The sequence below is a fragment of the Ptychodera flava genome, chromosome 15 (assembly GCF_041260155.1).
Source record: "Ptychodera flava strain L36383 chromosome 15, AS_Pfla_20210202, whole genome shotgun sequence".
NCBI lineage: Eukaryota > Metazoa > Hemichordata > Enteropneusta > Ptychoderidae > Ptychodera > Ptychodera flava.
Genome location: NC_091942.1, coordinates 11357768 through 11382689, shown reverse-complemented (window position 1 = coordinate 11382689; position 24922 = coordinate 11357768). Strand labels below are relative to the sequence as shown.

At 36.7% G+C, this 24922-nt stretch overlaps 1 protein-coding gene across 16 annotated transcripts in view; it reads right to left on the bottom strand.

Moving 5' to 3' along the window:
* The window catches only part of LOC139151152 (COP9 signalosome complex subunit 1-like), a 104550-nt gene that overhangs the window by 2712 nt on the left and 76916 nt on the right, over positions 1–24922 (bottom strand). The gene's annotated exons all lie outside the window — the stretch shown is intronic.

Sequence of the window (24922 nt, the reverse complement as noted above, 5' to 3'; positions counted from 1 at the left end):
TATTTGAGCAGACTTTATTGTTGGCGGTTACAGTTTTGGGTTACAAGCAAACATCCAGTGTTTGCATCACATTTGTGACTTGACAGCCACAAGCCTGGTTAATGCACTGCCTGAAACCTCCACTGGATTTCTTGTACTAAAGAAGGATGAAAGATGTCACTAAAGTTGAATAATCAACAGGCTTCCCTGAGATTACATATTATTTTTACTGAGATACGTTTGACATCTCAAGCAGCAACAGAAGGACAGTGCGTTTTCTCCTAGCTATCATAGCATTAATTACAATCATATTGTTGTTTAATAATTTTCTGATGAGATAAATTCTGATGAGGTCTCATTGTGATAAAGACAGACTGATCACTAACTCTTTGTTCACATTGATTGAATCTCATTAATTCTAGTGTAAAGAGGTGGGCAGATGTTTGATCTGACTACCCGTGCAATTGTGCCGACGAGATGGCCCCCTAACATTCATACAGTAATTTGGTTCTTGTTTGAAGCAGTAGAGACAATTTTGTTAAATAAACGAAAGAACGGCTAATTGATAATCAAACATCGGAATGTCCTGGCATTACAAGTGCAATCAGAAGAAAGTAGGATAAAATTAAATCATCCACCATATAGTAAATGTTAACCCAGGGTACGTCATCATGGACTTAAATGTCTGTGCTTACATTATATAGTTGATTAAATACTTGTTTGCTTTTAAGTCTAGACAGCCATAAATGTATTTCCCATAGGTCACAACCTGTAGGAAAAAAATGAAATGCCGCATGCCTTGCCTGCCGTCTGTGTCAGATTGTTAACAGACACATATCCAGGACTACTGACTTTGCTCTCTGACAATTACATTGATTGGAGGTAAGGGGGATTAACCTTCTGACTTTTTGTTCAAGACAGCCTCTCCCTGAGAGAGTCAGCTTTTTCTAACAGGTACATGGCTCACTCTTGCAGTCTCTGTGATTCTTAATTGTTTGCTCCCAGAGGCATCTCCTATCATCCACACTAAATGCTCACTGAAACTTCAACATAAAACTTCCCAAAAGGGAAAAGCATGCTGGACAGGATAGAGTTGACTTTTCAGATCCTCAGATTCAGATCCTCAGATCCTCAGATTTAGATCCTCAGATCTCAGATCTCTGATCCTATAACTTCAGATGCAGATTCGGAGTTAAATTTCAAAACTTTTAAAGTTTGATGTAATATACTGATAATAAAATATAATTTAGATTTGAAAAACTTTAAAAATTATTTTATTTCTATCTTGAATCTTGAACTTAAAAACTTTGATCTCAGAATCAGAACATCATCAGTCGAAGATAGGGTGCGCAATGATTCCACTTGTTATGTGAGCATGTGTGTAGGCAATGAGTACGTTCAATTGCCAGGGGCCAGTACCGATATACGCCCTCTATAGTCAATACATAGAGATAAACACACCAGCGATCGAACGATCAGCGACGATCATGTAAATGCTGGCTATCGACTGTCCATATTTTACCATCGTTTGTAATATTGATTGCGAGGGAATATAACTAATCCATGTTGGAGGCCAGTGGCCCTCGGCTAAATCAGGAAAATAGGGGTCGGAAGAAGCAAGTTAGCTAATCTGTAATTGTAAACCTGTGTTCATTGATACTTGCTGAATGAAAACGTTTATGTAAACTTTTTTTTGTTTTCATACCTGCCTTGTACACATATTCAAATCATTATTTTAGATATTGTAATCATACTGTTAATACGGGTATTGTAAAAGGCTCGTAAATTCAAACCTGCATCTGAAGTTATAGGATTTGAGATTTGAGATCTGAGGATCTGAATCTGAGGATCTGAGGATCTGAATCTGAGGATCTGAAAAAAGTCAACTCTACCTGCTGGACAGCCTTATGAAAAAGATATTTATGACAGGTAATGCGATCAAAGATTATTAAAATGCCATGGAATGCCTTCCTATTAAATTGGCTTTGAAAATTCACCAATAAAGTGCCTTCTGAAGAAGTTTACGTTATTTCCTATTATTTCTCCTGTTTAACTGATTCTGAGACGCAGCTATGAGGGAATCATTTTAGGGAAGCATTGGGCACAGATATTAGAATGCTCAAACTTTTGCAGTTTTTTGCTGTTATGCTGCTTGGTTGACTCATTTTGAAGCTTGTTGAGTCAACAAATTTTTCACTGTCTTGTTCAGGAAAATCAAAAAATTAGTTTTTCTCCCTAGAGGGGCCATTTTCCAATTTCAGGAGATTTGTTTCTTTAGTACCAACATGTCCTCTACATGTGGCAAAGACAACTTTGGTAAATGGTGACCTTTACTCCCATACTTTTCCTAAACAGATTATGAGAGTACATGGAAATGCTCTTTATGAAATTATCAGTCACTTTGGAAAATGTTGTCCTTTAAAGGTATACAGTCACCTGTAATCTAAATATGCCCATATATGGTCAAAGGGGCGTTCCTTGATATTCAAATGCCCATGTGAGGGCACTGTTTTTAAAAAGCGGCCACCCGCTTAAAATCTGTGATTGGTTAGATTTTCTCTTTCCATGGTAACTGTGGCAAAATTGGAACAGGTGACAGTATACCTTTTAATGTCAAAAGTTATCTTTGACAACTAATTTGTATGCATAATACTCTTCATGGAATTCCATCTTCTCTGTGAATTGAATTGCATAGTACGTGTTGATCATGTGAATGCACAATTTTAATCTGTTATGTTTGGTATAAATAAAACAAGTACATCAGCTTGCTGACTTTATCATAATTTGAACTTGGGATTTCAAAATTTAGATGTCAAACAAATCCCTCTACAGAGACTTGACAAAGATCCTGCACACTGCTTCTTTTCATCACAATAAGAAGAAATCTTAATGAGATCAGCCCTTGGGACATAATGCATCAAATGTGAAGACCATAGGCAGAATAGAGCATCAATTTTCACCTCACGCAGCGGTGAACCTGAAACCCAGATGCATAAATAACAATGTTCCGGGAGAAAAAACTGCCCATTGAAGGATAAAAGCTGTGTTTTACATTTCTACATACATGTACATACTCAAACATGTATGTTTGTCTGAGGTGAAGTCTGAGTATCAATATCGATACACACAATAAACCTTTCTTGTCAGCACTAACAATTGCAGTTGGAAGAAGGCAGTAATATCACAAACAGAGGGTACACAATATTTGATGAAGTTGAACGAAAATTACTTCTGAATTGTCCAGAGGACAAAGAAGCAGAGTTTTTGAATTTGAGAGACTTTTCTGATTCACCGAAAGGCATGTGAGACCAAAGTTGACAAAACTTCTTATGAACACTGAAAATACTATAATACAACATATATAAAAGTTGTCTAGCATTTTTATGTCAGTTGGTACTAATTTACATATTCAAAAAACTTTTCTAATTAGGGACGTATATCTTGATAAACTTGACCAAAGTTAACAAGACTTTGTATGTAGATTGAAGATACTATGATATTACAGTAAGCAATGTCATTTTGCATTTTAAACCAGCAAATTAATGGTTTACATACTTCATGACATTTTATACCGATTAGTGAAATTTGCCTGGAAGAACGTTATCAAACTTTAGGAAAGGTAAAATGCATATTGATGAGACAATTTTTTTGTAATAGTGAACAAAATTTTGCTTTTCAGGTGATTTATAATTTGCATATTCAATGAGTTTTACGACTTTGCACATATAACCTTCAAGTTGACGGACTTCACAAAAGCTGACCAAACTTGCTGCATAAAGTGATGATAATAGCAGTGGTAGGAATTTATCATTTCATTTCAGCTAATTACTAGTTTGCAAACTAAAAAAAATTTAATTGAAATTATACAGGATGAATATTGCTCGAGATGTTGATTATAACAATATTAAGTTGGAAACTCATGGCAATAATCGCAGAGAAAAATGTTAATTTGTAAACAGCTGCAAAATATACTGAAACTTATGATAGGTATACCACACGAACATGCTACGGCTTCTGAAAACGCTGAGTGTGTAAGCGTGTGAGAATTTTCGAAGCATTTTTTCTCGTTTTATTTGGCAAATTATCAGCAAATACCTCAATACTTCAAGTTACCCCTTTCTTCTCAATCGTTTCCTGGAGTGTCAAAGTCATACGAACGAAAATGAGTGAAAAATTTCGATGCAAAAATCGTGCATCGGTGAGAGCGGCGGCCATGTTTTCAACGTGCTATTTTTAGACCACTGAGCCTGTGTATACACAGCGTACTATCGCATTTGAGCCCAAGCGTAAAAAGACTGAAAGTATTCATAGATAGATAGCCCATGATTCGACCTTTATTTTCATGTTTTTCGTTTGAATTTTGGCCAAATAGTCGCTTTTTTAGCGAGTTTTGAATTTTTTTAAAGCCTCTAAAAACATTTTAACAAACGAAATAAAAAAATAAGAAATTTAATTATCTACAAAATAAAAATATTTTTGACAAGCTGAATCATGCAGCTCAAAAGCGAACGATCATCATTTTGTACGAGTGTGAGCGATTTTCGCGGGGATTCCCCAGATCTGCCATTCATACTATCATAGCTGCGGCGCTCGAAAACGCAGTCAGTTTCTGTGAAACGGGATGAAATTTTCTCTCAGCTAGGCGTTTCTAGTTACTCTTTAGAAATGTTACTTATTTATCAGTTGTTGTTTTACCGTTTCATGACACACTTTTTTGATTCAATCACTTGTTGACCTGAAAAACAACGATATTTAGTACTCTTTTTCTACAGACCTTAGTAAGTAGCTGCCGGTACGGCTGTCAAAATACAATCGTTTTCAAAGAACATTTTGAGTGAACTTTGTAAATGAACATTCTGAACCATAGTGTAATGTTATGCTTGGAATTTTGTTGCCTTTGAGATTAATTCGTAAAGATTTTTATAATGATAGTTTTAGTTATAGTTATTTTTTGTGTTCCTTTCCATTATCAAACATCGACAACAAGAATGAAACTACATGTAGCCCTAATCACTTAAATGAGAATTATGTGTTACTTTCCGGTTTTGTAATAGGTTTAGAAAAAAATAAGTTGATTTCTTTTGATCCTTTCTACATATTGGTATTTTTTCCTGGTTGAAAGTTACTAATATCCTTGATCCTTAGTCTCTACAATCTTAGGAAAAAATGAAACGATTGATTTAATAAAAGAAACTTATTGTGACACAGTTTAGTCATTTTCATTACTCTGAAGTTCAAAATTCAGTGTGCTATACTCATATCTTGGCAGTGCTGAACTCTTCTGTAGTAGTATCTGCAATTGAAGATTACTTCACAACAGTTTCAAATTCCATTTACTTTCAATTGATTTTTTCCAACAACCAAAAAATATTGTGGATCATGGTAAGATTAAAATCTCACATATTCTAATGGTACAGTAATATCTAATTACATAACTGAGGCGTTAATGAAAAACAAAAAATGCATGTTAAGGAAATTATGAAAATGTAAATCAGAGCTGTTGAAGATCGTTTAATTTTCAGGGTGTTGCAAATTGTGTATATAAGTATGTCCAGTTCTGAGATGAGCTGTCTTGGCATACAAAAGGAATTTGTTGATAACTGATAATTTAATAAAAAGAATGGTTGCCATGGCAACATTTGGTGTAGGTTATTTTTGTGAAAGTAGATATTCCTTCATCAAAATTTTGATATGAACTTCATAAACATTTCAAAACTTTAAATTGTCATAGCCAGTTGTTAACTAACCATGCCATGGCATGAAGGTTCTCAGCATATATACGTATGTGTACGCCACCAGCACTCATTCAAAGCGAGAAATTTGCATAAATGGGTTTTTCTGTCACATTTTTTCATCATTTAGAGTAGTTTTGTTGCTGAATGTTCATTGGTACTCATAACAAAGGGTTTTCTACAGATAAAAACCCAGAAAAGATGGTCTGACACAATGAAATATTCGCTCAGACTTTGCGTATACATTTGTACATGGTAACTTTTCATATTTTATCACCCAATGTGAATGTCATTTTTTGTACAAAAGTGACATTTTTGGTCAAAATTACAATGATCTGGGAAGAAAGTTTACCATATATCTATTTGAAACTTGTTGAAAAATTGTTTTTCTTAGCTGATAGGCTTTGTTTGTACTTTTTAAATGTCAATGTTCTTGACTAGACTTTGACAAACATGGCTAATTTTCATATTTTACCCTATTTTTTTTTGTCCGGCAAAGGCACATTTTGCAGTTGAGTCAAATTTCAGTCTACATTTCTGACTATATAATTACATTTCCTGCATGAACTTTCCTTTTTTTTAATTACACTACAGTAGTAGTGCATATAGATTAACAATGCTTTGTAAGTTCACCAATAATTTTGCCTCAGAATGACTGTAAATCTGCCAAAATTTGTATTTTTCAGTCATTTTGTAAATTTTCCGCGATGCAGAATCAGACAAACTGTCATATTTGGATGCGTTTATGTCAAAGAGTAAATTTTCTTTTGGTTAAAGATTTAATTATTTTGTAAAAAGAAGTTACTTTTAAATACTTTTAGCATCATATTTGTTACAGAGTCATGTATTTCAGGGAAAACAAGCCTATTAAAATCTATAATTTCAGCAATTTTAACTTTTTTTCAATACTATGACCTTCGGCCGCGAGGTTTTACATACACAAAAATCTTCATAACTTTTGAATGACTGAACCGATTTTGACCAGATAAAAAGCATTTTTCATCATTTTCCAAGCCCTCTTTGGCAATTGCATTAAAAAAGCAATTTAGTGATTTTAAAATTTTCACTTGGTATACCTACTTATGAGCATTTTCAGTTCATATCCAGTTAATAAGATACCACCTGATTAAAGGGACAAAGTTGGCCATTTTTCATGAATTTTGTTTGATACGAAACACTATTTATATTGTTTGGCGTATTGAAAGATACTGAATGAATGGGTGACCATGGATATATTCGACCCTGGTTTTAGCCACGGTAAATGAAACCAATGCGAGAAGGAATAAATGATCATGACCATTAATTCATTCTCGCATTGGTTTCATTTAATTTGTATAAAACAAGGGTCAAATATATGCATGGTCACCTATTCATTCAGTATCTTTCAACATGTCAAACAATATAAATAGTATCTCGCATCAAACAAATTCATGAAAAATGGCAGACTTTGTCCCTTTAAGGGTTCTGAAAAGCAAATAAAACGACACAGATTTCCTGTGACCAACAAACATCAATCTCTGTTTCACATACCAGCAGCTAATGGTAAATCAAAACTGACAGAACGTTTGTTCTGAGAATTGAACAAGGTGGATAAGAATCTCAAAGAATTATAAATTCTTATTGAACTGGGGTGTGAAATGTTTCTGCAAAACTTAAACATAGGGCCAAAAGTCCCTGAAGCTACTATAGACATGCATACAAAATTAAGTATTTCCTACTGTATGAAATTATCTCACTAAGGTCATCCTAGGGACATGTAGGCTAAACCAAATATTAAAGCTGTCTGACCAGCGGTTTTGAAAAAACAAGCGACTCAACAGTTGACAGAGCTCTGCTGTGTTATGTAGAGAATAACCTTTTGTGACACATGTATTGATGAAGAAGGTGGATATCTTTGAGAGCTCATTTCAGGATGGCCTGACCAAAAAATGGAAAAAAATTCTGTAAAAATACATATTTGCATATTTCATCAGACTATATTAGTCTATAATAGCAAATAAACGAGAGTTAATTACATTCTAATTAAAGTAAATAAGACTTGCTTAAATCAAGATTTACGTCATAAAAAAACAGCATATCTGTCAGGTTATTAAGAATCTTGAGCTGGTTATCTTTTAATATCAGTATTTTCATTCTATTAACCAAGCACATTTTAACTTTCAAATTAACATTGTAAGTAAGTTCTGTTGAATAAGTTGAGACTGTACGTACTCAGAGAAAGCACACTGAGAGACAAATGTTTGAAACTTAAGAAGTTCAAGGTCATCAAAAGCATTATAAGGAATCATGTTACACTTTCATTGCACTGTTAACACAGATTGCATAATTGCTATAAATAGCACATGAGGAATCTTACAGCCCAGCTTTACCATAAAAACCCTATCACTTTGACCACTCTTTTAATTGACCACTAAATTTTTTTTCCTCAAATAGTAATCTTATTTTATCCTTACCAAGTCAACCATAAATGGAAATTAGAACTTTCTCTATCTCTATTTATTTGACCACCCTATCATGACAAACTATTATGAGCAATTTCTTTTAGATAACATAAATGGTTGTTCAGAATATATCAAAGTTGGGATTCAGGAAAGTTGCCTTTACATGTTTTAATCCTCAATTCACTATGAACGGTCAAAAAAAGTTGAACTTTCTGATAATTCCACACTAAAATTATTTTGGCTTTGATGATTTCCTAATTAATTCAATTATTTAAAATCATATTATTTTTTTCTGGGTGAATTAATAGGGTTTATACAGTACAAGAATTACATACAATATAAGTCAAACTTTGACGAAAAATGACAAAAAAATTCCTTAAAAATACACATTTGCATATTTCATCACAATTTGAACAAATCTAAGTTGGGTTATCCCTAGGGACCTGTATACCAAATAACAAAGCTGTCTGACCAGCGGTTATGAAGAAGATGATTTTTTACCAAAAACACCTTTTTTGGCATTAATTTGCCTATTTTTAACAATATCAAAAATAAAAAAAAATAGATTCTCAAAATCATATTTTTCATCTACACAACAAATATCAAATCAGTAAGTACTGCGGTTCTCAAGATATTTGAGTGGACGGACGCCTCACAAACGGACAGACATACATACATACATACATACATACATACATACAGACTGACGACGGACGCCGGACGGATACCCATCCCAATAGCTTCTATAGACTATAGTCTATAGTAGCTAAAAAGTACCACAGCTGAGCATGGAAAATATACTAATAATAGAACTATGATAAATTACTGGTTTAATAATTACCATTTCCACTTCAAGAAAGCAACCATTATGTTTCTTTACTCTTTAATAGACTTAACTGTAGGCCCTATATAATCAGCATCTGAAATAGTAGCTTAATATAGCTAGGCGCCACTTCAGAAATCAATGAATGACTGACTGACTGACTGAATGCATGGCGTCACTGAACACTGGCAGCTGTACTGGGGTTTATGCTATGTAAAGCATTTAAAGAGAACCCAAATTAAAACAGAAATCAAGCTGGTATCACCTGAGGGTGTTAACAGAAAAGACAAGACAAAGGAATCATACTCCATAGTCCTCCAATGATGTGATCTATGTGTACACGCGAGCATGCCCATTAATGTCACAGCCATAAACTTATTAAACTGATGCCTTCCCCAATAAGACAAGTACATTGGTTGTCTACAAGAGAAAAAAGTGAATAACTGTAGTTGTTGCAATATGACCTTTAGAAAAGTTGTATGAATGCAGAAGTGGCTCTAAACCAAACCCAAATGTCCGAGGTACATCAACATGTATGTATTGTTACGTGCAGAGAAAACGAACAAAAGGGTGAACTCAGCAGTTAACGTTTAAACAAAATTTATTACGAAAATAAAACTAATTGCTAAGTCAGGGATAGAGTACAAGCTTTAAAAGTGTACAGACTACTTATCTCAGCTGGGACGGCAGAGCTCCAGTCTCAGAGTTGTAACAGTCAGTCGGATGAATGAACAGTCCTTTGGCTTGCAGGCTTGAAACTGCACAAAGTCCACAGTATAAATCCAGTGTTGGCAGTGAAGGTCTTGAAAGGTCTTGAGAATGACTACTGCTGGAGTTTAGTAACACACAAGAGACACGATCCCAAAAGTCTGACTGGAAGCTGTGCACGTCCTTTTATAAAGGCATGTAAGAACAATCTAGAACTTTTATTGACATGCTAATTACTGTTCTAAAATTATCTCCCTTACACAACTAATCAACTTTCCAGAACATTCCAAACATGACTAATTGAATTCAAGGTTGTGAGGTCATCAAGGGCAGTGACCTTGGGAATGTTCTAGACTAATTGAACTCAGGTCATGATGAGTGTGGGGGAAATGACCTACATAACACACCCCCTCTTCAAAAAAAGAAAATTTTTCGAAGAAAAATCTTTCTTTTACAAATGTAATCTTGAAAAGGATTTAAGTACTCAAATTTTGTTTTACTCTAAAGTAAAATTTCTTGAAAGCGAACAACAGTAAACTCTAAATACGAGAGAGACAGTCTGCAATTAAATTGTCTCTGCCTTTGATATGTCTAATGTCAAGATTAAACTCCTGTAACATTAAACTCCATCTTAGCAATCTCTGATTTTGCCTTTAAATTTCTGCAGAAAACAAGAGGGTTGTGATCAATATAAACCACTATTGGCTGATTTGAAGAAGTAACATAAACTTCAAAATGCTGTAAAGCTAATATCAAAGATAAACACTCTTTTTCAATTGTAGAGTAGTTTCTGGGATTTGTTAAATTTGCGTGAAAAATAGCAAACAGGATGATCTATACCATGACTATCCTCTTGCAATAAAACAGCACCAGCAGCCGTATCACTAGCATCCACAGCTAATTTGAATGGCAAAGTGAAATCTGGTGCAGACAACACTGGAGCACTTTGCAGTATGCTTTAAGTGTATCAAATGCCTGTTGGCATTGCTCTGACCAAACAAACTTTACTTTCTTTTTAAGTAAGTTAGTCAAAGGCTCAGTAATTGTGGAGAAATTTGGACAGAATTTTCTGTAGTAACCAGCCATACCGAGAAAGCGCATCAGTTGTCGTTTGCAGTTTGGTATGGGAAAACTTGAAATGGCACTGATTTTGGCATCAACAGGTTTTACCTCACCCTGTCCTACAATATGTCCGAGGTAAGTTACCCTTGCCCAACCAAACTCAGATTTGGCAAGGTTGACAGTCAACATTGCTTTGCTCAGTCTCTCAAAGAACTTCCGCATGAGCTTGATGTGTTCCTCCCAGGTGTCACTATACAGGACGACGTCGTCAACGTAGGCTGCACACCCGTCTAGCCCGGATATAACGTCGTTGATCATCCGTTGGAACGTTGCCGGAGAGTTCTTCATTCCGAATGGCATCACCTTGTACTGGAACAATCCGTCTGGTGTAACAAAGGCGGATATTTCACGAGCATGATCCGTCAGAGGGACTTGCCAAAATCCCTTCAGTAGGTCAAATTTCGTCACATACTTGGCTTTTCCCACTCGGTCGATGCAGTCATCAATCCTCGGGATTGGGAAAGTGTCTGTCTTTGTTAAAGTGTTGACCTTCCTAAAGTCCGTGCACATACGATAACTGTGATCTGGTTTGGGAACAAGTATGCACGGCGAACTCCAGTTACTTTTACTGGGTTCAATAAAGCCATTGTCCAGCAGGTATTTGACTTCTTCCTGGAGATATTTTGCTTTTGTTGGATTCAGTCTGTATGGATGTTGTTTTACAGGCTTACTGTCCCAACATCAACATCGTGATAGATGACGTTTGTCCTCGTTGGAACATCTTGAAACAGGTGTTTATATTCATGGAGCAGTTCTTTCACCTGTTGTTGTTGTTCTGGCTGGAGGTGTGCCAACTTTGTAGACTCCAGCTTCTCCAGGATTTCTGAGTTCTGAAGCTTGACCGAGCCCAGCTTTGAGTTTAGAGTATTTTCACTCAAGTCAGTTTCAGTATCACTATCTTCATAATGGCCAGAACTGACTGTACTGACAGGCTGAGTTATAGTAGGATTATCCCTATCCAAATATGGCTTAAGCATATTTATGTGACATAGCTGTTTTTGTTTTCGCCTGTCAGGTGTTATTATGATGTAATTTAAATCACTCAATTTCTTATCAATTAGGTATGGCCCAAAGTAACGAGCATGGAGTGGTTTGCCAGGAATTGGAAGTAGAACAAGAACTTTTTGACCTGGTTCAAACTTCCGTTTTGAGGTGCTTTTGTCATATTTGGTTTTCATTGACTGCTGAGATGACTCAAGATTTTCTCTGGCTAATTCACCTGCTTTAGAGAGTTTTGTACGAAAATCTGACACATATTGCAAAATATTCAGACAATCATCATCGTCTGATAGGAATTTCTCTTTAACGAGCTTAAGTGGGCCACGGACTGTATGTCCAAATACAAGCTCAAATGGGCTAAAACCAAGAGACTCTTGAATTGACTCTCTAACAGCAAAGAGCAGAAAATGAATTCCTTCATCCCACTGCTTCTCAGTGTCAAAACAGTAGGTCCTAATCATGTTTTTCAAAGTTTGATGAAATCGCTCAAGAGCACCCTGACTTTCTGGATGATAGGGCTGACGACCTATACTGTTTAATGCCTAGCTGATCCATTACTTGTTGAAAAATTCCAGACATAAAGTTGGAGCCTTGATCGGACTGGACACATTTAGGGAGGCCAAATAAAGTGAAAAATTTGACTAAAGCTTTCACTATAGTCTTTGTCTTTATATATCACAGTGGTGTGGCTTCTGGGAACCGAGTAGATGTACACATTATTGTCAACATGTACTCATTTCCTGATCTTGTTTTGGTAGGGGCACAACACGGTCTATAAATATCCTACCAAATGGTTCTTGAAATGCAGGAATTGGCTGTAAAGGAGCCTTTGGAATGGTCCGACTTGGTTTTCCTACCATTTGACATGTGTGAGTGTTACAGAAATGTGCTATATCCTGCCTGAGTTAGGCCAATAAAAATAACTTAGAATTTTATGATAAGTTTTCCTGACTCCTAAATGACCAGCCCAGGGCCGGGGTTTCATGGGCCAGGCGCAATATTTCAGCACGATAGGGCTTTGGAACCACAATTTGATGTTTTATAGCCCAATCGTCATCAACCAAAACATCTGGAGGTCTCCATTTACGCATGAGAATACCAGATTTGTATAATAGGAAACAGAGCTATCTGAAGTTTTACCTTCATCATCTATCCTGTCAAACAAAGACAAAATATCTGGGTCTTTGTGTTGTTCTGCAATGAGATTTGATCTAGAAAATGTCTGACTTTGGTCAGCAGAAGTTTTACTGGAAGTTTCAAATCCACGAGGGATAACGGAATGATCCGTGTCAAACACCTGACTGAGAAAGGTGTCATTTAAGTCAACATCTGTGACATTATTTTTGAGAGTATTTTGATTCTTGAAGTTTTCTTTGACATGGCTCGAGTAATGGCACATGAAGGAAATAAACGGGTATCTCTTGTTCAATTGGCTCTGGATCCTGATCTAAAGTAGGATTATCAGTCACAAGTGGATTAGTAATGACCTTGTCCCAGCAAGGTCGTTTCCAAGAAGAAGGTGAATCCCTTCGAAAAGGCAAAAAAGGCCTAATACCTAAAGCCACAGGTCCAGAAACAAAGTCCGAAGACAAATAGACATTATGGAGAGGAACAGGAATGTAGTCATTACAATCTACCCCCTTAATAAGAACTTTAGAACCTGAAAATGACTTTTCAGAAAACGGCAGGGTATCTGCCAACAAAAGAGACTGGGAAGCCCCGGTATCTCTTAAAATTTTGACAGGGGTAGCGGAGAGAAATCACTAGAAAGTGATATAAAACCATTATGAATAAATGGCTCGAAAATACCCATAATGCTATCTTGAGAAGAATTGACCTTGACCTCATTAATTGGGGATAAGAGGGGTTTAACCTCAGAAAATGTGTTGCACACATATTAGACTCTAATTGAGTTGATGAAGAAATAAAGCCGGTGGGCTTAGATCCACTTTGACCACTTTGACCTTCACGTTTTCTTTTCAACTTGAAACACTCTGACATTAAATGGCCGTCTTTCTTGCAATAATTACAAGAAAGTGTACCGAACTGTTTGTCAGAAGGAGATTGAGACTTGGGATCTGATGATGTGGAAGTGTTACTTGAATTTGTGAACTGTTGTCATTTGATTTCCTACTCTCCTTTGAAAAATTCTTGGATGAAAAGGAGGAGTTAAATTTACCTGCATTGTTTCTGTATGAAAAGGACTGGGATGGTTTGCTGAGAAATGAAGATTTGTGGGTCAATGAATAATCATCGGCCAAACGTGCAGCAACCTCTAATGTATCTGCCTTTTGTTCATTGATAAACGTCTTGATGTCACTCCGGATGCACCTTTTAAATTCCTCAATCAAAACAAGCTGTCGTAATTTGTCATAATTCTGACTGACCTTTTCCGAAGAACACCAACGATCAAACAGTTGTTCTTTTGTTCGAGCAAATTCAACATAAGTTTGATCCTTCACCTTCTCACAATCCCTAAATTTCTGACGGTAAGCTTCAGGCACCAACTCATAGCCTTGAGAATTAATTCCTTCACAGAATCATAATTTGAAGCCTGCTCTACTGACAACTGAATGTAAATTTCTCTGGCTTTACCCACCAAAGCACTCTGCAAAAGCATAGACAGGACTCCTTAGGCCAATTCAGACTCTGAGCAATTTTCTCAAAATGAAGGAAATATTTATCAACATCCTTTTCTTGGAAAGGGGGAACTAACCTGAAATGCTTAGTGATGTCAAAATTGTCTGAAGGGAAGAATTTTCCTGACTTTCTAAGCTCTAAACGTCTCATTTCTAACTGCAGTCGGTGTTCTGCTAATTCTCTTTCCTTTTCTTTTTCCTCTCTTTCTTTCTCCCTTTGTCTTTCTTCCATTTGCAATTCTTTTTCTTTCATTTCCAATTCCCTCTCTTTCTGTCTTTCTTCCATTTCTAATCTTTCCTGCCTATCTTTCTCTCTCTGTCTTTCTTCCATTTGTAATTCTTTCTCTCTCATTTGTAATTCTAGTTTCTTGATCTCCAAATTTGTCTGCATTCTAATTCTAATTTTTTGAGTTCGAAGGAAGACTCAGGCTCATAATCTTTTAAGGCAGACTCTTCAAAATGGCCAGAATTAACTAAATGTTTTGCAATCTTGAACTGAATTTCTCGCTTGCGCATAGATCTTTTGACATCTACTTTAAGGAAATTTGCCAGTGCTATGAGGTTGTCTTTTCTGAGGGAATTAAATGTGTCCTGATCAAGGTCATCCATTTCTCTGGTTTAAATTCCGCCATGATTAAATTTCACTGAGTTCACAGTATATAGTAGTTTTGAAAAGCTGTCAAAATGTTGTCAAACGGCTCAAAATATTCGTATCCCGGACAAGCCCCCAATTTTGTTACGTGCAGAGAAAACGAACAAAAGGGTGAACTCAGCAGTTAACGTTTAAACAAAATTATTACGAAAATAAAACTAATTGCTAAGTCAGGGATAGAGTACAAGCTTTAAAAGTGTACAGACTACTTATCTCAGCTGGGACGGCAGAGCTCCAGTCTCAGAGTTGTAACAGTCAGTCGGATGAATGAACAGTCCTTTGGCTTGCAGGCTTGAAACTACACAAAGTCCACAGTATAAATCCAGTGTTGGCAGTGAAGGTCTTGAAAGGTCTTGAGAATGACTACTGCTGGAGTTTAGTAACACACAAGAGACACGATCCCAAAAGTCTGACTGGAAGCTGTGCACGTCCCTTTTATAAAGGCATGTAAGAACAATCTAGAACTTTATTGACATGCTAATTACTGTTCTAAAATTATCTCCCTTACACAACTAATCAACTTTCCAGAACATTCCAAACATGACTAATTGAATTCAAGGTTGTGAGGTCATCAAGGGCAGTGACCTTGGGAATGTTCTAGACTAATTGAACTCAGGTCATGATGAGTGTGGGGAAATGACCTACATAACAGTATACTTGTCTTAAAGCTTCTTCCTTGGACTTAGAAGAATAACTCAGAAAGTACAACTTGCACAAAATAACAAAAAACATAAACACACACTCAATTCACATCTCCAATATCAACACAAACATATACACACACTTGATGGCATCTCCCCCATATCAACACAAACGTATACACACACTTGGTGGCATCTCCCCCATATCAAAACACACATATACACACACTTGATGGCATCTCCCCATATCAACACACACATATACACACACTTGATGGCATCTCCCCATATCAACACACATATACACACACTTGGTGGCATCTCCCCCATATCAAAACACACATATACACACACTTGGTGGCATCTCCCCATATCAACACATACATATACACACACTTGATGGCATCTTCCCCATATCAACACAAACATGTATCTCCCCATATCAACACACACATATGTATACACACTTGATGGCATCTCCCCCACATCAACACACATATACCCACACTTGGTGGCATCTCCCCTATATCAACACAAACATATACACACACTTGATGGCATCTCGCATATCGACACATATATATACACACACAATTGAATGACATCTCCAATACCGACATACGTGTACATGTAATTGAATGACATTTCTCATCTCGACATATACATGTACACATACACACACTTGAACAGCATTTCCCATGTCAACACATGTACACACAATTGAATGATATCTCCCATGTTGACATACACATATAGAGACTCTTGAATGGCCTTTCCCATGTTGATACACATGTGTACACTCACTTGAGAAGCATCTCCAACATCAAACATATCAGTGCATTGTTTCTCCAGAATGTGAAAGTATGGTGTTTTCTCCAATATATGTGATTGTACAAACCCCCTATCTAATCAAAACCCCACTAAAATAACCAAAAACACTGCCATGCCCCCTTAAAAACTATATTGATATACACAGAGTATTGACTGTGGCAATGATTGCTGCCTATGTAACATCACATTATTGATTTAACCTACTTAATAATCTGCCAAGACTTTGACTCCAAAAAGAAACCTGTGTTTGAACTTATATGAATGAAGTGTAAGTGATTTGTGCAGACTTCAAATGTAATTCAAATTAACTGGATGGAAAAAAGCAAGAAACTATGGGTTATCTTCTATGTGATATTTGATCCATACAATAACCACAATTTACTAATACTTTGAAAAACCTTAATTTGCATAACTTAAATTTGCATAATTGTGGTCGTCCTCAATTAGAACAAATCCCCCAATTTTCAAGCGGAGGGGGACATTCCCCTTGCCTTGTCAAAGAAACCCTGAGGAAACACTGCAAGTGTACATATGCTAGAAACAGCATCTCCCGTGTTGACAAACAAAAATGTACACGTACAGTACATGTACTTGAATAACATCTCCCATGTCAATCACTAGACTTTGTGGGACAGGTATAACATGCTGCAAAATTCAAGCAAGTCATAGAGACACACTGCTCAAATGTCAATCAGCACACTTGATTTTGTACAAGAGCTTATGCCATACTTTGGAATCTAGGAGGGGTTATTGAGACAAGTTGCTTCAATTACTTGAGTTGCGGGATTATATTGATGTTTGCTAAAGTAGTTTACAGAACTGAATTTAAGTCAATTTATGTTGACTTAGGCTGTCTTCAAGGTGATCGTTTACTCCTGAGGTTTGCGTACTTCTCTCTAGAGCAATCAGAGAAGAATCATGGCTTGTTTTCATTTGTGGCCAATTAGGCTAAAACTTGTCAAGACATAATGAACAAAGTGAACCTAATCAGTGTTTACTTGTTGCGAGTGCTGGTACACATACTTATAAGCTGCCACAACAGGCATCTCTACCCTATCCAAAGAATAATTGCCACAAGTTTCCTAAGGAACACCAATTCCTGAAGACAAGCCAAAATAGAGGTTATTCTAACTTGCTTTACAGAAAAAACCCTGGAAAATATATTTGATGCATGGAGTAACACTACTGATAAATTTGTCAAGAGACTTAGTTACTGCTACAATCTCTACAGATGCTACACACTTCATATTGAAAATGAACCTTCAAAACTACACATTACAGTTTTCTTTTGATCCTTGGCTGTTCATCACGAAATAGGGATGGAAAAATAATCGCAATCATACCAATCCATAAACCAATGACAGTAGGTTGGAATTCACAAGACAATAGTTATCGTTCGCCCAGTTAAAGCGATGAAATTCGTTTCTTCGCTTCGCTAAAGTTTGTATGTGCGATGTATGATAGTGAGCATGCGTGCGTGAGTGCTTCACCAACTCTACAACGTGTGGAGCGGTCTCAGTCAGAAAAATGTAACAACTTAGCCGGCTATTGAACCACTCTTTTTAGGGAGTGGAGATTTAGCCGAGTGGTTCTCTCTGTGGCCTCTCCGCTAGGTGACTGATGCCGTATGTTGTGGGTTCGAACCCGATTGAAAACTAGCCGTATATTGTAAACATAGACACAAAACAGCACAGAACAGACAGTAAATAGACAGTACACAAACAATGTCATATTCATGAAAGAAAGATATATGGACCTCTGGCCAGAAGACCAAGAAGTGATGTCAGGTGTTTCGAAAATAGTAAGCGCATCCTGCCCCACATGTGGCACCCGCCATATATCAATCTATAAGTCAGATAGGTAGTGGTCACTAACTAACGACTTTGAAAAAGAATTTCTTTTCAGAGTTGGTATCAAGCAAAGCGAAGTTTTTATCACCGGAGGATCTGCCAAAATTTTAACCAATACACTTGACTTTTGTGGCTTCCATCAGCGTAATTACCTCCTCAAGTCACTTACATGTAAACCTCTGCTGCGTCACCCTTTATGTCTTTTGAAGCTTTTGCATTCAGTATTGATTATCAGAAAGCCAATACTTCTAACTTGCTTTGCAAATCACTCACAGCGTATATGATGACGTAGAGCTTGAAGAGGAAAAAGTTGTACGATGCAATTTGTAGCAGAAAGGCAGACAATGAACTCTGGTAGAGTTAGTGTTTGCTGACTTTGCAGTCAATTTCTCCATTGTGGACAGCACAAAAGCCGCTATGTAAACATGAGTCATTTATAGAAGCCACTAGGGCACATTGCGCAAAACCTCTGCATTTCCTCATGCCCTGATCAAAATCATTTCAAACAGCTAGTCACAATTAATACAACTCACAAAGGGTGCTCTGCGGAAGCCCTTTTACGGAATACCATAAAACATCCTTACTTTACAGTAAAATCTATAATGGCACAATTTAATGCAAAAATGATGCTTTTGTCACTGCCTGCAAGACTTAAAGAGCAGTGTATTGCGTATACGACCATTAAAACAGGTCATAATGTCGACTGTATATTTTTTTTCAGGGAAAGAGCTCACATAACCTGCATGATGGTGTTTGAGGTGAAGTATCCACATGCAATATGTTTATTAATGTTTGCTTTTTAATGTTTGCTGTAACATGGAGTAAAATCCAACCATTCCATGTCCACCCATAAAGGATGAAAAGCAGCAAACTGGGGAGACGTGAACAACAGCGCTGAAACTTTCAACTGAGTAGTTTTATAAAGAACCTCTTACCTCTCTGCATTCAATTAACCAGGAAAGCTTAAGAGCTGTAAGGGCTCTAATGATTAAATGTAGCGTCATCTAGATCAAACATTCAACTGACAAGATTTCACATGACAGAGAGAGAGAAAGTTAATCCTGTGTCTCACAAAAGGGTTACAGTTCACAACTGCTGGATTGAATTTTGTTAAAAGTATGCCGATTTTGCATTTAACTTACATTAAAACTTTTCCCTACTAGTATGATTTGACAAGCCATCAATTCAATAGAAGGATTTGATAAGTCATCAATTGAACAGATGATTTGACAAGTAATCAATTCAATAGCCTGGATGAAGATGCTAATTTTTGAAATACAGAAATCACAGATTGCTGCTCGTTGCCTTATACTTTAATACCTACTCACCAAGATACTGTGGTGTAAGATTTCAGCTATCAGAAAGTGGGACTCTCATGTCTGAACAGGCAAGAGCAGATATTTCTTTCGTTTAGAAAATTTAGCTACAGTATTTATTGTTCTTGTCCTTGAGAAGTTGCCGCTTGCATACAGTATTCAGAGATAGTCTGGTACTTTCAGAAACAAGTCACTGTAAATGACATAGTCCCTGCCAAATATGGATTTGTCAATGTGCAACAGTAAAAGTGCACAAATGTGATTGTAAATGCAGTTTCCAAGTCCAGAAGTGTGAAACAAGCAAAAGAATGTTTCTTTTTTTATCTTTGAATAGAAGTGGTGACATATCATGAAAGGGCCTTGCGTTCATTTAAAAAAATGGGATCAGAGTATGGAAAATACACAAATGGCTGTAGAGGGTGCTATCACATACAGTCCTTCATGATTGCTTGATTAAATTCAAATTGTACTGAATGGGGTGGACTTGAAAGTGTCTGTGGCATGTTGGCAAGGGAACTGTTTTGGCACAGTCAGGTTTTACCGGTATAGAAGGTGACAGTGGTGACAGTGAAATAATCCCTGATAGAAATTGAAGCAAGTATCGTGCAATTAGTGGAGGATTTTTTTTTAGTAAGTGGTTTTTGGGTATTGGATTGTATCATGAAGACTTTTAAGATGGGTATTTAAGTCATAGAGTGTTTTCCCTGTGTGAAGTTTAAAAGAAATCTGTCAAGGCATGTCTTAGTAATGGCTCTGGACATTAATAAGAAATTGCAAGAAAAGGGCTGCCTGGCAGCCATATTGTATTGTATCACACAAAAAAAATTAACGAGCATATGTATGCTATGGTCTATTATACTTGTCCCAAGTTTGAAAGAAATTGGGCCAGGCATGTCTGAGATATCTGCATGGACGGTTGGATAGTCAGAGCCCAATCTGTAAGTCCCCCCACCCCAACCCCTTACTTTGTCCACTGGGACTAATGAAGCATCCTATGTAAAGTAGTAATTGGGTAAGGTATTGCTGTACCTCATCGTCAAAGTTATGGGATCCTTGGCTGTAACAGAAACAGAGAGAAAAATTTTGCCACAATGTAGACAGTGAAGATCAACTCTTTGTACAGGTATACTAAGTGCAAGTCATGCCATATATGAATATTCACCATCAATAATGAGTCATTATCATTAATTTGACATTCTCAAACGATAATAATTAGTGAATTTTGCATAAATGAACACTTTGTGCCATAATTCAAAATTGCGTGACATACATGGCTAGTTTTTCTCTAATTAAAGTTTGAAAAAATTGTTCAGACTACACTGTAAACAGAGCTGTTTATGATTTGTGGGAAGTTTGCTTTGCGTATTCTGCAAAATCACTTGGATGCAGGTTTGCACACAATGTTTATTGTCGGCACATTCAAATGGAATAAAATCCCAAGGGAAAGAGCGACTGGAACCAAAATCTGGTCGTTCTGCTCGTAAAATAAAATTACACTGTTAAGCTAAGAATGATGATGATCAAAGCAAACACATGCAATCCAATTTCATGGTGTACTTAACCTATCAGGTTCCATTGGCAAAGTTAAATTGTGGGCACTTGTTGTGGCAGGGAGAACATATGTTTTTTCAAACCGCAATATCACGGCGGTAATGTACTCGTTGTCATCAGCCTGTGTAAACGTATTCTCGGATGATGAAGCAATCAAGGGAACATCGCAAATATTCCACCAAAGTCACGCTTTTCATCAGCTTGTGAATAGCTTATGACCATCTGGCTAATTGGCAACTTGAGGACTTCTTGATTGGTAAAGAATTGCATGGTGACACCTGTCTGAAGACAGGCATATGTATCTGAAGATTAAAATATTATGTTGGACAAATTATAACCTCTGATTTACGTAAACAGGATAAGGGTCTCTGGAAGATTTGTAAGACAACTTAAACTAATATATTTGGATGCAATAGGTAGTACAGAAAGATGGATCCACAGAAGAGAAATTATATAAACACTCTGGATAACAGATGGATGGATCATCGACATACAGAGAGCGGTTTTATCATTTTTGTGTAGGGGAAGTGGGAGACCACAGTTTGAAATTTTTATCACTCTCCATTCAGGCCAATTCCAAAAACCAACAATCAAATTTTGCATCACATCATCTTCAATTAGATATTTGAGAGAATACTACAAGTTGATAAACAACGTCTGCTTTAACTGCAGTAGCACAGAGGTAACTAACCCGATGATATACTCACTCACAGCCCCTGGCTGGCTACACACTGTGGTTGGTGTAGCCTAGTTCAGTGAGCTGGTGCAGCCAGCTTTGCTGGCTTTGCTAGCTCACTTGTGCTGAACCAGGCCACACAAGTACATAGCTGGCGAGGGGCTGTGAAAACGTCAGTCTAATCTGATGATTGTGTTACGAACAATGGAGATGAGAATTTTGCCATATGAAGATGAAATCTCACTTCATATTTATGACACACAAATTTACTTTTCCACTCCCAGTTCCCTGTATAAAAGTCCGTACAAGCTCTGAAAACAACATAAATCTATCAAATTTAGATGGTGAAAGCGCTGAGTAGCTCTAGATTGCCTGCCCAACTGAGTGATTCATTAGTGAAATTGCAACACTGGGATGACCACAAACGACAGTAATTTGCTTATCATTGGACACCACAAACTATTTCCATGAATGGTTAAATTAAAGTAAACCTGCCACAATTCACTGCTAGCGGTGGGAATTGCATATACATTGCTAACGACACAAGATCTGACAGCTCCTGTTCGAATTCAATTCAATACTTCTGTCACCTAATCAAATGACGGCTCTAGTTTGTAAGATGAACACTGCTTTGTAATAAGCTTTGAATGACAGCTAATTAATGGTAAAGAAAATCCAACTTATGTGAATTGTACGGTCAATTGATGCAATTCTGGTTGGGGCAAAACCCTGTTGTCGCAAAGGATCACATCAATACAAATGATTTCTGTAACAATGCTCCTTCAATCACAGCTTACACGGTGCTAAATTCTATGTGAGGTGAAATTATGTTTTTGATTATCACTGCCCCATTATGAAAGACTTTAACAGCTTTTCTGACTTGAACTTAGCGAGGGGCACTGATAGCGTACAATAAATTACAGTGTTGGGTGACTGAGTATTAAAATGTGTGGTATTACTGCCTGCAGAAAGAACACACCATACGTAGGAATATTACACATTGATGCAGATGACATTAAAGTCATTATCCCTTAACAAAGCCTTTATGATAGCAACTGTAAGACACATACAAAGCATGACTAATAAAATCTTAGCAACAGTTGTGTTATGGCTACGATTAAAAGCCCACATTATTTAAGCTCCATAAAGTTCCATCTATTCAAAGAGCAGAGCTAGCTGACTCTGTATGGAGCAGACTCTAGAGGTTTGGGCAGCCACATATCCGTAAATTATACTCTCTCAACGTACGATTGGTGTACCTTGTTGACCACCATTTTAGGATGGAATACACTCAGAAAATGGAGAGACTTGCAGCCACTGAGAATCTGTTTCTTGCTTTGGTGACCAACAAATGAATTTATGCTCACACAAAATTCACAGCACTGATCTGTTCACACATACATGTAAGTACGCAAGTAACATTAACTAAAGAAGCTATGTTGCAGTGAAAATCTAACACAGTTTCCGAATACTGATTGATGTTTGCACCATGCAATGGGTAAGTAGGCCGCAGAAATTCAATAAGCAAATTTCACCTATGAGGTCATCCTCAAGAAACTGCAAACTAAATCTTAAAGGTCTTTTGACGAGTGGCTTCTCAAAAATAGAATTATGTGTTTTGCCAAAACAGAAAACTGACCTACAATATTCATAGGTGCAAATTTCACCACCCTTTTGGAAAAAAATTAACTGATTTCATCCCTTGAAACTACAAACTGAATTTCATAGCTTCCATGCAAGGGTGTTCATAGATTTTAAGAGAAATATGAGAAATTTGTTTTAAATGCCTTTATGCAAATTGTCACTTAAATTGCACATCACTTGGAATATATATGCCAATTGTTGAAACAAATGAAGCAGTTATTCCTGTGTTTTTGATTTGGACCAATTAAAACATTTTTTTTCACTAATTTTCATATTTTCAGGAAAATATGCTGATGTGAACAAATTTGTCTAGTTTTTTTAGTCGATAAACATACACACCGTACATACACATATACAGATGAACAAACAGGGTCAATAAACTCAAAATGACTTAAAATTCAAGGACTGTCGAGGACTATTTAGCAATTTTCCAGGACTTTTTTAGCTCCAAAATACCACTTTCCAAATACACCATGTTTACGATATATAATTTTTAAATATTATTCTACATCTCATTTTACAATGTCATGACTGATCATTTTGTCATTTTTTGAAAATTGGGGCCAGATTATCCACTTTCCAAGACCTTCCAGGACTCCATTTCACATTCAAGGATTTCTACAGGACTTACCAGGAGGGTTTAAAATTTAAGGACTTTCAAGGACTTTCCAGAAGTGTACAGACTCTGAACATACAAAAACATCCACACTGATCCAAATAGTTCTCCATGCTACATGTATAGCATGGGGAAGCTGAAAGTACTCCCATTTATATGATGAGCTTGCTGTTAACTCACTAGTATTGATGACAAATGGATATTTTCATCTGAAGTGTTTTGACTGATTCTGAACCCTGGGGAAAAATTGCAAACATGACGTCATAGAATCCCACGCTCTTCTCTTCAGACTTTTCTCGATAATTGTTGTCTTTAAAAAGTACAAGAAAAAGTCCACTTAATTCCCTCTTGAATTGACACTTCTCAGGAAAGAGTTACAAATGACGTCTCATTTGACATTTATGCCTACTTTTGATCCCAAGACTTCCTCCACATGAGAACCCTTTAAAATAGCATCAAGGACACAAAGCTCATATTTGATCAGATGGTGTAGGCTACAATGAACTCAATATGCCAGCTATAATGTTGGACTGTTCATGGTATCTTTGCGTCATAGTTTCTTTAAAACCATCATGAACAATCTGAAAGTGCTGACAATGCTGCCACACAATGGTACGCAAATACTGCCTCTAAGTTATTTGACAAGGATTGCAGTGTCATAGCCAAATGGGGAAATGTCCACCACAAACCTACATCTACCAA